Raw genomic sequence first — 14,831 nt, forward strand, 5'->3', positions numbered from 1 at the left:
ATTAATAAAGTACTGTATCCATCAACCAGTGTCTCATATAACTGGCAGTTTCAAAAGTGGTATTTTTATTAAGCCCACTCTGTAGTAGTAGCTATATCTACATACATGTTAAGCTAATCATTTTGACTAATCACCATACTTTGGTTTTGTAGAAATAGCATTTTTGCTGTACCCTGTGCTGGTTAAAAATTACAAAAGTAATAATTCAGAGTAATGTTTCTCTGTTACTGTATTTGTTTATTATCCAAGTTTGTCTTTTGCATCCCTCGGGATCAACTCGTCTCCGTCCTCCTCATCCTCTGCCATCTTTCCATCAAGTAACGTAACTCACTCAAGCTAACCTGTCTGTATTCCCGTGCAGCAGAGACGTTGTATGCAAGGATTAGTCCGTGGTGTCACCGTCATACGGAAGTGCTTCTGTCGGCTCCACATACACGGCCATGTGTGGCGGTGGCATCGCCGACTTATCCTTTCATTTCAGACCGCGACAGAAAGCTCCGCTGCGCTGAACTTCAGAGGTGTTCATAAAAATGTAGCTTGTGTCTAGCTACCTCACTACTGAAAAGCTATTTCATTCAGAAAGTAGCGACGCTACCACCACGCTGCTGAGAAATGTAGTTAAACTAGTAACGCCGCTACTTGTAGCGATGTTACTGCCCAACACTGCATGAACGCTATGCATGAACATTAGTTGGTGCTCCAGTATAATCGGTACCCCTGAAACTCATCCAGTGAAAAACATTCCGCGGTGCAAAAATTATTGCGATTAAAATGCGTACATTTTTTTAACGCGTTATTTTTTTGTGTAATTAATTAATCGTAATTAACGCGTTAAAGTCCCGGCCCTAGTATCTACATTTCTATACTAAGCCGGTTAGCACTAGCTACCTAATTTGAATGAAGTGTCACTTCTAATAGTCTCATGCGATTTCATTTCTAGGGCACTGTTTTATCTTGCTATGTTTGTCTTCCAATGTTTCATAGCTGCAAACATCACAGAGACAATGATGAGCACCCTGTCTCGTGAAGATTTGCGGGATCTTTTCCCAGGCCCAGAGAACTTTTTACGAAGAAAAGCGGTCTGGCGTGTCTGTCATGGTGCCTCGGAGGAGGTCAGTTTCTCAGTAAAGTGGCCTAAACTAACCACCTATTTAAGTTGGCAGCAGCACATTGGGCTTACAGCACAGTGTTTTTGGAACAGGCATGGTAGTCAACATGTGTGTTCAATTCAGTTTAGATTAATTGATAGGTGTTCAGTTAGTTGATGTAGGCGATTTCACCCCTAAAATGGAACATTGCTTATTTATAGGTGTGCAGAGCTGTCAGTGCTACATTGCATTTTGTGTTGTCAAAAAACACAAAAATGTTGCTTCTTGCAGTAGTTCATTATCTTTTATTTTACAGGAGTTTGGCCAAGAACACTTAAAATTATCGAGCAGTTCGTCCTTTAATGCGTCACCCATGCAACAGACATCCACTCCTGTGAATGCAAGTCTTGCAAAGTACACAACCCCTGAAAAGGTTGTGAAGTTATCCTTTCCAGAATATGTACTGCACACTGACACAGAACTTGAGCAAGTCCGACATCAGTACTTTGAGTTGCCGAAAAGAGGCGAACAGCGCAACTGCTAGATGTCAAAGGAGCTCAGATGCCGGCTCATTCGAAACACCATGACCAGTATGATTGCAATCCTGAGGGCAAAGGAGGATGGAGAATCACACAGATACCCATCAAAGCCAGAAATTACAGCAATGGCAAAGAGAATAGTGCTGTACCCATGCTGCAGGACCAAGGCTTCCATACATGGGTAAGTGAAACGCATCCAGTTGATGACTGTTTCATGTTGGACAGTTTTAGTAGCAATTTGAAAAGCTGATTAAATGTCTTGTGCAGGTCACTGTGTACACACAGCTATACAAAAGATTGCAAAATGTGAGATCCCCCCAAAAAAGAACTCCAGATGGGAGACATTCAAAGAGGTGAGTTGTAACTAATGATTATTATCAAAGATTCATCTGTTAATCATTTTCAAGATTAACTGATCAGTTGTCTCGATAATATAAAGTCCAAGGTGATGTCCTCAAAAGTCTTGTTTGGTCCACAACCTAAAGATATTAATTTCACTGTCATAGAGGACTACAGAAGCTAGAAAATATTCACATGTGAGAAGCTTAAATCATATTTGGACATTGAAAAAAAACTAAGAAAAAAAGAAAAATGACTCAAAATGATCAATTGTGTCAGTGTCCTGGGTGATCTGTCACTACTGTTTCCTTACTTCACGTTTTTAATGAGTGCTCTTATTTTAGGGTTTGACTACAAAGTAATTGCTTTGGATGTGTGTGGGGGATATTGCTTTTTATTACGAAGCACTTTGTGTTACATTTTGTTTGTATGAAGAGTGCTATACAAATAAAGTCAGATGGATTGATTAAGTAGCTGACAACTAATTCATTAACTGACTAATCTTTGCAGCTCAACAAAGAGGCGCTGTCTTGAGCAGCCAACAGACACGGATGAAATGGATTCAAGTGACTCGACAATCATTCTGGATCTGTCCACATAAGTAAGTGGCAGCCCAGGCTCAGACAGTAAAGAAAGTGAGTTAGAAGGTGAGTTTCAACATTGCATTTACATATTTGCCCTTGTGAGGTCTTTTAGATAAACTAATAAACCCACTTTATTGGTCAAGATGACAGTCCTGACATGACAGAAGTAAAAGGCTTTAAAATGGACATCAGAGGATAGATATTTAGACTACATCCGTACTGTTTTCTTATCAATTTATTAACATTATTGTAGAAATTAAGTTTTAACAGAAATCTGGTATCAATAAAAAGCTGGTATTGTATCATTTTGAACAGCTGGCTACAGCAGTACCTTTTTAGTATCAGTCTACTGTGCAACAGTACTTTCTATAACCTCTCCAACATTTCAAATAATGTTATGTATTTAAAACCCATATGTCTCATTAGTGACATTTTTGCTCTTTTTAATTGAATGTAATTTTTGGTTCCAAAATAGCGAAATGATCCTTAAAGTACATTATCCTATCAGAAATATGTTTGTGTTATGTGTTGAAGGAAGAAGAAGATCCCAAAGCCTACCTGAAGAAGCACCCTCTGCCCTGTCCAGTCCTGATGGTGAGTTTGTCCAACTGCCTCATGACTGCGTGTGCGCATCTTTGTAGGGGTGTACTTGTGTGCCTGAACGCAACTGTGTCTGATTGCATGACCATATGAGTTTCAGCAAATGGTTCTCATGCATTTATTATACAAAAAATGATTTGTTTTTTTTTTTAAATGGCATTTAAATGGTTAAAATTCCAAAAATGAATAGGTGTTTGGTAGTTTAATCCAATATTAATGTGTGATTTTTTTTTTATGGCAGTTTATTAACATATTTTTTTTCATGCAACAACATGGGATGAACTTTTTTTTAAACTGAGGCATATTAATTATGTATTTTTGTGTCTTACAGCTAACAAGTCCTCAGATGTTGACAGTCCAGACACCTACAGTCCAGCAACCTTGGCCAAGCACTACAAGACCCTACAAACTTTGTATAAAAGAAAAAATCCAAACCACCAGGATGTCTCTCATCTCTTGGATTTGGAATTTGTTGCCAGAAGAGCATTCATTGATTCAAATACCGTTCGTGAGGAGGACAGACACGAGAGGGTTCTAGAAGCATATCCTTGTATCAAGGATGTCGGACATGTAAGTCATTATTGACCGCATGATTACAACCATGGTATCACACACAGTGTTTAAAATATCAATTTCCTCTTAAATGATACATTCAAATGTCTGTATTGGTATATTTGATATTTCATAGGTGATGGAGGAGCTTCAACGCATTTTGGATAAAGATAATACCAACTTCATTGATGAACTGAAGGGAAGATGGCATGACTCTGCCAGAAGGTGCAGTTTTTTGGTGTATGGAAAAAGGCGCTAAAACCCCCAATCGGAATGGACAGAGGTAGGGAATGCTGTTTTGGTGTTAATAGTGAATAGGGTTTAGGGTAGACTTTTATTTATTATTTTATCCCATTATTTGCTGAATGTGTTGTTTTTTTGTTTTGTTTTGGTTTTTTTTAAACATTGTATCTGTTGTATACCTTTTGATCAGATTTGACTTTGTGCACTTTGTCCAAGTGTTTAAATAATGAATATTTTCCTGTACAGCTGAACAGGCTCTTGAGATCCTACGTGTGCTGCCATCACTGTTCCCCTCCACATCTGCTCCTCCAAAGAGGGTACGAGATGCGAATGAGGCTCTGGTGCATGTCTTCGAGGTGAGCTGTGTAAAATGGTGCAGGATCATATTGACTGCAGTATCGGAAAAATATAATTGAAGGTGCTGCCTCTGACGACTACCAATTTATTTCCTATTCACATACAGTATGTTCTAAGCCTTCAAAGACACCTAAAACATATGTTTTTAGAAAGAGGATTTTCACTAGGTAGATGTCTTGGCTATGTCCCAGTATGTACAAAAGTAGGAGCATTATATGGTACCAGTTTTTATCATCCTAATGGTAACCAAGCAAGGCTAGCCTAGCCTTGGTTTTCAGTTCTTTTGGAAGGCTAGACATGTGTCAACAGTAAACGCATTGGGGATAGTTAAAAACAGTACTTTCAGATGGAGCTTTCTCAGTACTGTAACTTTTGTCAGAATTTTGCTTTAAGTTATGTGTTTGTAAACAACCCTCTACTCTAGGTTCCAAATGACCAAGATGCATTATCCTGACAGAAGGATGTCAGCAAACTGGTTCAGCAACTGATCTAATTGAGTCTATCTGACCCAAAAAGCTGCAGCATATTTCTAAAAAGCTCTATACTCCAGAACCAGAAACATGGATAAACAAGGCTTTTGAAAAATGGAGTGCCATTACAGTGCACACACAAAATAATATCCTTACTTTCCTTAAATGACAGGCTTTGGATGCACTGGAGGAAATGCTGGTTTTCTCTCTGCAGTGTTTTGAATTTGGACTGCAGAAACCATTTTAAAAGCTAGTCAACAGGTTTACATATTGTTACTTCAATTTTTACTGTTCTTGGACATACCGGGTCATGTGAAGATATTTGATTATACAGAGATATTGTTATCAGTGGTTAAGCTGTTATAGCTTTTTAGGTGGTATTCAGATGCCTCTGTAGGGTTTTTACCTTAAAGGAGAGTGTACTTGGGTCAAATTACCGTAGCATACAGAGAGAATGCATGAAAATGTGGCCAAGACTCTCGTGGGCCAACTCAGATTTGCTTCTACATTGAAATCTTGGGAAGACTAGCCGGAATTATCAGTAGTAGAGTTGTTATAGCTTTCTTAATTGAGAATGAGAGGGCTCTTTCAGACTTTGACGAGGCTTTTACTCTAAACATTGAAGTACATAAATAAAGGGTAATATTACAATAGCATATTAAAATATTGTGTTTTTAAAATGCATATGTATTATTATTTCTATCACACCCTACAGATCACACTAATGCTGTTAATCCTTCGTGCCCAAACATTTCCATGGCTTTGGTCTTGCTCATCGGTCTGATGTCAATACTTTTGACATCCACCTGTGGATTGAATTTAACCACCCCCTCTTCTGAATACCAAGCAGCGCTAGGACACGACATCAGCCTCAGATGCCATTTCACCCTTGCTTCTGTGGATGTTGGTGACTTGAAGATTGAGTGGACGGTCAACCATTCAGATGGTCAAGAGGAAGAGGAACACCTCATCTGTTATATTGACGACTTCATACACCACTTTACTGGTTTGGAAGGGCGAGTCCACTTTTCCTCTCCAGACCCCCAAGATGGAGACGCTTCACTAACCATTAAACTTGTTAATATCACGGACAAAGGTATTTACCAATGTACGGTAAAAAAGCTTTGAGAAGTCCAAACCAGGCAAATTAAGCTGATGGTAATGGAGGAGGTGTCTGTGCCAGTTTATGGTTCTGATGGCACTGAGGCCGAAGTGCAAAGCTGAGGAACAGGTCTTCACTAGTCACCGCCTTCCCCACAAACTACAGTTTGTTGACATCCACTGAAAATTCTGCAAGCACCCATTGTCTTCACAAGACAATGCAAAAACCACCACAGGAACTATCAGAGGAACCACCTCTGTAATCACAACTGGAACCATCACAGGAACCACCTCTGTAATCACAACAGGAACCATCACAGGAACCACCTCTGTAATCACCACAGGAACATCACAGGAACCACTTCCGTAATCACCACAGGAACCATCACAGGAACCACCTCTGTAATCACCACAGGAACCACCTCCGTAATCACCACAGGATCAATCACAGTGGCTGCTGCAATTACTTTCATTGTCATTATTTTGGCAGGCATAATTTTCCACTGCTGGAAACAAAAGACAGCAGAGGTCTGATGAAGAACATGTCTGGGCTAATGAAGTGTGGCTTGTCCATACACAGTCAGAAATGGCCATGGTAATGAAGGAATTTGATGTAGTAGTAATTACAGTTCCTGTTTTGTAAAATTATTCAATACATAGAATAATTCAATAAATATAAAAAAAACAAAATATGTTAAAGATTGTAGAGAACACCTGGAATTTGTGGGATAATATGGGCATGGAACTTGAAAACATAACCAATACCCTTTTGGACATTAAGGTGAGTGGTAAGCCTAGTTAAGGTGAAGGGAAGAAGCTTGATTTATTGTTCAGAAAGTTTTAACTCGGGTCCCTTTCAGGTCAGAAGTGTAAATGTCTTTTTTGTCCTTGGCAGGGGGAAAATTCTACAGAGGAGGTACCTGAAACACAGATATCTATCTATATCTATCTATCTCTATCTATATCTATATATCTATATATCTATCTATCTCTATCTCTCTATCCATCTATCTATCTCTATATATATCTCTATATCTCTATATCTCTATATATATCTATATATCTATATATATATCTATATATATATATATATATATCTATATATATATATATATATATATATATATATATCTGTTGTATGTATGTATATATATATATATATATGTATGTATATATATATATGTATATATATATGTGTGTATATATATCTTCTATCTATCTGTGTATGTATGTATGTAGTAGTGTCTCTCATCCTCTCTCTCATCTCTCTATATCTCTCTCTCTGTCTCTCTCTCTGTCTCTATATCTTCTCTCTCTTGTCTCTATCTCTTCTCTTCTCTGTCTCTCTCTCTGTTCTCTCTGTCTCGTCTCTGTCTCTCTCTTCTCTCTCTGTCTCTCTGTCTCTCTCTCTCTCTCTCTCTCTTCTCTCTCTCTCTCTGTGTCGTCTGTTCTGTCTGTCTGTCTGTCTCTCTGTGTCTGTCTGTCTTCTTGTCTGTCTGTCTGTCTCTCTGTGTCTGTCTGTCTCTCCTGTGTCTGTCTCTCTGTCTCTGTCTGTCTGTCTGTTCTGTCCTGTCTCTCTGTATTATATATGTCTGTATAATGTTATGTAATATATATTATTGTATATATGTATATGTATATGTGTATATATATTGTGTGTATGTTATAATATATTTATATATCGAATTATAATAATTATATATGTGTGTGTGTCTGTATATGTATATGTATTATGTACTATATATCTATATATATATTATATTATATAAATATATATATATTATATAATATATATATTTAATATATATAATTATCTATACTATATATCATATTATATATAGGTGCAGCTGAAGAGTGTACGTGCCAAGTTTCATGCAGATGGGACAAAATCCCAAGGAGGAGTTTGAAAAAGTAGGTTTTGCATATGTGGCGATTCAGCGAACGAAATGTGCAGCAGAAGTGGCCGTGTCTATGTCAGAAAACCCAGCTGTATTGAGGGAGCATATGGATATAAGGTTTGCGAATGTTTTATTTAAAATGTGGAAGTTACAGGCAAAAATGCGATTGCATCCATTATAGCGCCACCTATATTCCAATTTGCACCAAATTTGGCACAGAGCCTCTAGATGACTTCAGGAATAATTGACTTAAGTTTGATGTTGAAAGCATTTAGTTTGACCGAAATATGAAACAATATGTGTTTTTTAGCTAGCAAAAAAGATTGTTTGGTTATAACTAGCAGATATTTTGGAGTGCCAAAATTCTTTTGACAACTTTTCATGAGACACATCTGGAGATTCTATGTGCAAAGTTTCAGGCAGATGGCGCTTAAATTGTACGAGGAGTTCGAAAAAGTAGGTTTTGCATATGTGGTGCTTTAGCAAACGAAATGTGCAGCAGAAGTGGGCGTGTCCTATGTCAGAAAACCCAGCTCTATTCAGAGAACATATGGATATAAGGTTTGCAAATGTGTTATTCAAAATGTGGAAGTTACAGGCAAAAACGCGATGGCATCCATTATAGCGCCACCTAGTGGAGTACAAGTGAAATTTTTGGTATGGAAGAACTGTGTCCTATTCTATATGTACCATATAAATTTCAAAGCTCTCAGCATAATAGTTTGGCTGAAATTAATGTTTGTTGTTTATCATGTAATAAGCCACGCCCACATTGACCAGTCATGACCACCTTGAAGATATGGCCTCAGGATTGGCCCTCCATCATACCGACCAAATTTCGTATTCGTTTTGACCGAGCAAAATACTTTTGAGAACTTTTAGATCAGGTCCAGCTGAAGAGTGTACGTGCCACGTTTCACGCAGATCGGACACAATCCCAAGGAGGAGTTCGAAAAAGTAGGTTTTCCAATTTTTGTGATTTTGCGAAAAAACTTTGTAACCGGAAGTGGGCGTGGCCAATCGCAAAATGATTCAGCTCCATTCAGGGAATCTGGGGATACAAGGTTTTTGATTGTGCAACATATGGTTTGGGAGTTATAGGCAAAGACGTGTTGGCCTAGGTTATAGCGCCCCCTGCAGGCAGATATATGTAGTTTTTTGTGTCTGAGCTATTCGCAGGAGTCTGGACCAACCCTCCAAATTGCAAAATAAAAAATAAAAATAATTAAAGCTGCAAGCACCGTTGAACGGGCCCTCGCAGTCAACGCGCGGTAGGCTCAAACTCCCCGATGGTTTCAAAACACTGGATGATGTCACCTTTGTGCTAAAACAGTGTTCACTGCACAGATATACAGAAAAGTTGAATAGGGCTGACAGAGTTTAAAAAGTTTTACATTTTCATAGCTGAACATGAAGCGGAATGTTTAAAGGAGTTGAAAAGGCAGAAAGATGAATATCTGAAAAGGCTAAAAAGCTGTAGAGTAAGAGGGATAAAAGAGCTTAAATAGGTGAAAAAAGACTGAAAAGGTGGAGAGTTTAAGGCAGAAAGAGCTTAAAATGGCTGCATCGTCTATGTAGCATACCCTCCGACAGATTGTGGACCCGACTGATGATTTTCTCAAAACTGTCTTTATTTTCACAAACAGCTCCATAAACCAGCTCCGTGAAAACCAACTTGTAGAAATTCATCTTGTGAAAAATCAACGTGAGAACTGAAGAAACACAAAAAGTACAATTACATTTATGTTTCCACTCTGCACTGTACAATACACCGTAGCTTCTTCGCAGGTGAGCGAGAATTAGCTTAGCTTTAGCATAGCTAATACATTCTTTGGTGTTTTATTCTTGAGTTACTGTTGCTTTATTGCCTTATTTTCCTTAGTTTGCCTTAAAACCTTTTACTTTTACCGTCAGCTCACTCTTACCGTTCCTTTGTTTATACCGGAAGACAAAATAACGCCAGGAACTAGCAAGGTATGTTAGCGATCTCTTCAAAATAAAAGCTCATTACAAATATAACCTCCAAAACGGACAATTTACATATAAAACCAGATGAATTACATTTTAACATAATGCACTCAGATCATGAAATATATTTATGTAACAAAATCATGTCACAATGCATTTAAAGTGACTTAACTATTAGTTTTTAAAGATTTTAACTTATTTAAACCATTTTAGCAATACAAGGCTGCCCTCTTGAGGACAAAATGAGTAACAGCAATACATAAAACCAAAAGGTGGTTTGCTACACTCCCACCAAAATTATTTGTGTTCCACATTAAATACTGTGAGTGTGAACTAAGAATAATTTTCTCAATAAGAGTGTCATTGTCTTTGTGTAGCCACAGCTCAAGTAGCTTCAAAAAGCAGAACTAACTTCTGCACTGGGCATTCCAATATTGAAGGTTTGGCAAAACGCTCACCCTTCTTGCTCAGATTCTTATCTCCTACTGAGATTTTCACTCTTCTTACAAGTCCATCCTTGCCGCTGACAGTCTCTATGACTCTTGCGAGTCTCCATTCACCTCTGGGTAACAGTTCATCTTTGTCCATCACTATATCACCTACCATTAGATTTCGTTTTGGCGTGTGCCACCGCTGCCTTGTGGTGATATTGTGGAGATATTTTCGTTTCCATCTACTCCAAAACTGTTCCAATAAAAACTGTACACGACGCCATCTCTTTGCTCCATACAGGTCCTCTCTAGGGAACGTGCCTGGTGGAGGGAGTGCTGTACTGGACTTCATGTTGAGGAGATGATTGGGAGTGAGAGGTTCAAGGCTGTCAGGGCAGTTCAAGTTATCAACAGTGAGGGGTCGGCTGTTGACTATGGCCATGGCTTTGTACAGTACAGTCCTTAATGAAGCATCGTTGAGTCTGCCTTGAGAAAGAGACAGGGTAGAGCTCAGAACACTTTTGACAGTCTTTATCTGGCGTTCCCATACGCCCCCTGCGTGACTGGAGTGAGGTGCATTCATGATGAAATCACACTGTTTCTGTGACAGGAATGTGCTCAGTCTCTGTATGTCAAGTTCTTGTAAAGCTGTCTTGAATTCATTCTTGGCACCAACAAAATTGGTGCCCTGATCACACTGAATTTGACGGACTGCACCACGGAGAGCAATGAAACATCGCAGGGCGTTGATGAAGGAGTCTGTGGACATATCCTCTAACATCTCGATGTGAATGGCTCGTGAGCAAAAACAGGTAAAGAGCAGGCCGTATCGTTTATGCTGTTTTCTTCCCTGTGTAGTCGAAAAAGGGCCAAAGCAATCCATACCACAGTATGTGAAAGGAGGGGAGGGCTCGACACGTTCTACAGGTAAGTCACTCATTCTTTGACCCTCTGCAGCTCTCCTGAGTTTACGACAAATCACACACTGATGGATGTATGATGTTACTGCTCTGCTCATTCCAGGAATCCAATATCCACTGGCTCTGATTTCATTTATTGTGAATCCTTTTCCTTGATGTTTTGTCTTTTCATGGTTGTGAGCTATTATTAACTTTGTCACATGGTGCTCTTTAGGAATGACAATTGGATGCTTGAAGGAGTCATTGAGTGACGAGTGGCGGAGCCGTCCTCCCACCTTGAGGAGACCGTCGGTGTCGAGGAAAGCATCAAGGTGGTGTAATTTGTTGCTACGCTGTAGTTGATTACCTTTGCTCAATGATTTGATTTCCTCTTCATATGCTTGTCTTTGCAGATCCAGGATTATGACACGCTCAGCACTTTCTCTTTTGCTCACTGTTGAAAGAGCATGTGATGTGATCTTTTTGACTCGTCGAAGCAGACGGGCTACAGCTCTGGTAGCTCGGGACCATGATGAGAACTTGGACAGGCGGTCAACAAGACTCATTATTTCTGTGGTTTTTGTTTGCAGGGCTTGTGCCTTTTTGACTTCTGGATCCCCTATGGACAGGTCTGGCACTGCATCATTTTCCGTGGGTACCTCCTTCTCCCAGAGAAACATGGGGCCGGTGAACCAGTCAGAGGTAAGTAGTTCATTTACAGTTTTACCTCAGGATGCTCCATCTGCTGGATTCTCATCCGTAGGGACGTAGCGCCATTGCTGTGGGTTTGTACAGTGGCAGATCTTCTGGACCCAGTTGGCTACAAAAGTGTGAAAGCGCCGCGCATCGTTATTTATGTAGCCTAACACCACCTTTGAATCAGTCCAAAAGTATTCTTTTCCGTCAACAATTCTCAATTCTTCTCGGAGCATGTTACTGATGGAGACTGAAACCACTGCTGCGGTTAATTCAAGCCGTGGTATTGTGGTCACTTTTGTTGGAGAAACACGGGCCTTTCCTATCACCAGTGAGCAGTGAATCTCTCCTTTCTTGTTCTTGACTCTCAGATAAGAGCATTGCCCGTATCCGCTTGTGCTCGCATCTGAGAAGTGGTGTAATTCAGTTTCCACAACTTCTCCAAAGTCAGCAGGTAGGTAACAGCGAGTGATGTTTATTTTCTGTAGGTTGGTGAAATCACGTTGCCAACTCTCCCACCGTGGTTTTAACCTCTCTGGCAGGTGTTCATCCCAACCAGTGCCCTGGTTACACATCTCTTGGAGGATTCTCTTTCCGTTGAGGACATATGGTGCGAGAAAGCCGAGAGGGTCATATATGGAAGCGACAGTAGATAGTATGCCTCTCCGTGTGGCTGGTTGGTCTTTTAAGGTGTTGTTGAATCTGAAGCTGTCCTCTTTTATGCTCCACTGAATTCCTAAAGCTCGCTCCAATGTGTCATTGAATGTTAAGTCCTTTGTGTTTGTCTCTGTTGCACACTCTGATGGGGGCAGGCTCTGCAATACAGCATGGTTGTTTGACACAAATTTGTGGAGACGGAGACCACCTTTGCTGCATATCTCCCTTGCCTCCTGCGCCAACTGAATGGCTCTTTTCACATTGTCTGCACTTGTCACTCCGTCGTCTACATAAAAGTCTTTTGTAACAAATTGTGCTCCTACTGGGTGTGAGTGGCTGTGTTCTTTGGCTAGATATTTAAGTCCATAGTTCGCACACCCGGGGGATGACACCGCACCGAAGAGGTGTACTTTCATGCGGTACTCCTGAGGTTGTGTTGTTGTATCTCCATCCTTCCACCAGAGGAACCGGAGGTAGTTGCGGTCTTCCTCTTGGACATGAAATTGATTAAACATTTTCTCTATGTCACATAGAAGAGCAATGGGATGCTGTCTGAACCTTATTAGAATACCTGTTAGGTTATTGATCATGTCTGGCCCTGGGAGCAGGTGTTCATTTAAGCTTGTGCCACAGTATTTTGCCGAGCAGTCAAACACAATGCGTAGTTTGTCAGGCTTCTGAGGGTGATATATGCCATGATGTGGAATATACCACCGCTCACCTTCAGTTCCATCTGTGGGCACCTCTTCCACGTCACCTCTTTCTATGATTTCCTTCATGTATGTTGTGTAGTCTCTTTTGTAATTTTCATCCCTGCTGAACTTCCGTTGAAGATGACTGAGCCTGATTTCAGCGAGCCTTTTGTTGTCAGGTAGGGAGGGCCGTTTTTTAAATGGAAGAGGCATCTCGTAATGTCCCTGGGCATTTTTCTTTATACCATCCTTGAGTGTGCTCAGGAACATGAGGTCCTCTTGTGAGACAGTTTTGTCATCTCCTTTTGTGTCCTTAAAGTCTGACTCCAGGACGCTTATCACATCCATCGGCATTACTGGAGGAAGTTCCTTTACCGTGACTCTGTGACACAAGCTTGACTGTCTTTCATTAAAGCCAGGTGTAGAGCAGCCCACAATGCTCTACCCCAAGTCTGTGAGGACGGTGTAGGGCTCATTGTCTGCTCCATCGATCATTTGTCTGGGTTTTATAGCTCTCGGACAGTTATACCCAATGAGGAGTCCGACATCACAGCTGAGGAGAGGTGGTATCTGATCTGTGATTGCTGTTAGGTGAGGCCATTGTTTTGCTGTTTGATGAGTAGGTATGTTATCACGGTTCATGGGGATACAGTCTTTTGTGTATGAAGGAGGGAGATCAATGTAAATGCCTGAATTGTAGCCTCTGACACGAAGTCCTTCTACTCTTTCACTTTTCATTATCATGCTCTCTCCTAGCATAGTAGTGAGTTTCAGTTGCACAGGGAAAGTGTTTGGTTGTAATTCATCACTTACTTCTCTCTCAATGAAGGTGCTGTCGCTCTGGATGTCCAATAGTGCGTAAACGAGCTGTTCTTTGGTTGGCTGGGAGGCAGAGGAGATCCACACAGGGACGATCATGGAGGTGCTGTATGACTGACCCTCTTTAGTGACACAGAGTGGGCTAGCAGTCACAATTTCATTTGTACAGTTTGAAGCTGTGTTCACATTTGCTGTAATTTTCCTTCTTTCCATGCTTACAGGTCTGTCTTTCTCCTCATGCCCTTTGTAATTCTCATCATGTAGACAGGTGGGATGCCTTCCTTTACACAGCTCACAAGTGTGACAGTGACGACATTCCTTGGCACTGTGACCTGGTTTGACACATCCATAGCACAGTTTATTGTCTTTTATGAATGTTCGTCGTTCCTCGATGGATTTTTCTTTGAATTTTGAGCACTTGGATAGTTGATGCTTTTCATCTTTGCACCACATGCAGGGAGGCCTTTCTTTTCCATAGTTTGACCTTGTGTTTTCAGTGTTTGCATTTGTTTGAATGCTGAAGACACTTACTTTGTTTCCCTTTGTTTCATTTGTGTTTCTTTTGACGTAGGATGAGCTGGATGAGTGTAGAGCATGCAGGGAAGTGATTGGGTTACATGCTATCTCCGCTTCCACTGACACAAATTTGGCGAAGTCTTCAAAAGTGGGGAAGTCTCTTCCTTCCATGAGAGCTATTGAGACTTGACGATTCCAGCGTGCTGCTAGCCAATTTGGGACATTTGTGTTAGCTTTTGATTCTCTTCACAATCATTCAGGATTTCTAAACCTCTCACGTGAGGCATGGCTTGGAGACAGGCATTTAGGAAATCAGAGAAGGCCTTTAACCCTTCAGCGTCTTTGGTTTGCACTTTCGGCCATTTTGACAGTTTGTCCCTGA

The 14,831-nt window shown here is 40.4% G+C and overlaps 1 long non-coding RNA gene across 4 annotated transcripts in view; it reads left to right on the plus strand.

Moving 5' to 3' along the window:
- The first annotated feature begins 948 nt into the window (after positions 1-948).
- LOC115586354 (uncharacterized) overlaps positions 949-14,831 on the plus strand; it is a 31,114-nt gene continuing 17,231 nt past the window's right edge. Inside the window, exons 1-11 of one of the 4 annotated variants that reach the window (XR_003984864.1) lie at positions 950-1,112; positions 1,405-1,808; positions 1,895-1,980; positions 2,477-2,613; positions 3,085-3,144; positions 3,482-3,720; positions 3,839-3,985; positions 4,192-4,301; positions 5,488-6,789; positions 10,472-11,401; positions 11,483-11,771. This is a non-coding gene — a long non-coding RNA (uncharacterized LOC115586354). Of the gene's footprint in view, positions 1,113-1,404; positions 1,809-1,894; positions 1,981-2,476; positions 2,614-3,084; positions 3,145-3,481; positions 3,721-3,838; positions 3,986-4,191; positions 4,302-5,487; positions 6,790-10,471; positions 11,772-14,831 lie in introns of all 4 variants that reach the window. The other 3 variants (XR_003984863.1, XR_003984862.1, XR_003984865.1) reach the window with 3 other exon arrangements.

This window comes from Sparus aurata, chromosome 8 (assembly GCF_900880675.1).
Source record: "Sparus aurata chromosome 8, fSpaAur1.1, whole genome shotgun sequence".
Lineage (NCBI taxonomy): Eukaryota > Metazoa > Chordata > Actinopteri > Spariformes > Sparidae > Sparus > Sparus aurata.